This window comes from Coturnix japonica, chromosome 7 (genome assembly GCF_054131305.1).
Source record: "Coturnix japonica strain WE chromosome 7, WE-NBRP24, whole genome shotgun sequence".
NCBI lineage: Eukaryota > Metazoa > Chordata > Aves > Galliformes > Phasianidae > Coturnix > Coturnix japonica.
The window spans coordinates 23,126,902-23,128,663 of record NC_140669.1 but is presented as its reverse complement, the minus strand read 5'-3'; positions in this window follow the sequence as shown (position 1 = coordinate 23,128,663).

The following is a 1,762-nucleotide window of genomic DNA, read 5'->3' as shown; positions in this document are numbered from 1 at the left end:
GTTGTCTGTGTTGTGATTATGGGTATTCATGGGGAGAAACACAAGAGTTACAAGGGCAGCAGTCATTGTATAGTAATGAGAACAAGTAGGACAAGCCCAGGGAGACTTGATGGGAGAAAGTCCTGCACGTGTGAGAGGAGAGGTCCCTGTAGGGAAGGATGATCTTGGGGAAGCTCCTGGCCCTGGAAAGGGTTTGCAAGTCCATCACAAAAGTTCAATGCAGCTCCAGTTTCTGAGGCAGCAGGGGGAGGGAGGGCTGAGTTCATGGAGAAAATATACAAGTATGGAAGAAAAAGCTCATCTTGCCCTCAGAACCAACAGCTGCTTCAGTTTAGGTGAGTACCAAAGCCAACTGAATTCCTTCTCCTAGTCTGATGAAGAAAACCCAGGAGATGCCTCCTCTTCTTTATACATTACCAAGGAAAATGCCTGTTCTTCCTGACTGAATTAACTTGATGCAGCCCTCATTCCTCTGACTGCTGCCCTGTCTACCTCAAATGCACTATGGCTGAACCTCTCTTCACATTTATTAGAGCTCCCATCCAAGTCCTCTGCCCTCTTTCACTGTTATGTTGTTGAAAGTAATTAATGACTTCACTGCACAAGTAAATACTGATGAGGTTTGCTTCTGTTAGTTTTTCGTTATCTCCTTTAGATTCTGAGTTCATGTATTCCTTTAGTTGTTTTTTATCCTTGCTTTGTTTGTGACTTATCATCCATTTTGGTGTGGATAGTAGCTGGCTGGTCACTTGAGTTTGCTGTTGGCAAACTTAGAATATGCTCCCTTACACATGTTCGGACAGATGGGTTAATAGATTAGATAGAAGGAATCTGGGATAGGAAGTGTGATGTAGCTGAGGATGGGACTTTGGAAAGACACTGCTCTTCATGGAACACTGAGAAGATTCTTCCTGGACTACCCTTCGTTGCCAATCAAGCTTTCATATGAGTAAACATAAGAACCTATTCTATCTGTAATGATAATATCAATACAACTCATTAGTGTATGAAAAAAGCCTGTATAAATCACACTGTGTTGTTTTTTTAGGTCAGAAGCTACCCAGCAGCCAACAAGCACCAACTAAGGTATGATTTGTTGGAAGAAAGGGAAGGCAAAAATTGCATCACATGACAGGAGTGTGGGTGGGTTGGTTTTCTAGAGCTAGATGTTGCACCTTGCTATCATTCCATTTGTAACCCATCTAACAAATTATGTTTGGTTTTTTGAAGTGATTTGATGCGTTTCTGGGGGAGCCTTCAAAGGAATTATAACAACAGTATATCATAGAAAGTAATTAGTAGGTGTTTGCTATCTAGGGTCAAGTCCTTTTTTAGTACAGAAAGAGGTTAAAAAGCCTCAAAAGCTTTCTGAAGTCAAATACTGAGTGTTCCTGTCCTAAGGGATCTTCCCTGTCTAGAAAATTAACAGCATTGGGTGCTGCAGCAGTAAAACCTGATCAGTGGTCCATTAGTCTATACTAGATAGAGAATAACTTTGCAAAAGGCATGTATATGATAAATTGAGCAGAACTTTTTTCCATACCGATACATGTGCATGGATTTGTATATATTAAAAAAACTAAACACCTTGAAAAGCTTATGTGTAGTTGACTAATAAAGTTTAAATTATGCTTCACTATAGTTAAATGATGCATGTATTTTAGGGAGTATATAATCAGGCCTTTTATGAAGCCAAACACACACTAGTGTGCGTGGGGGGGAAATGAATGACACCAGAATCCTTGTCCTTACCACCTTCCCT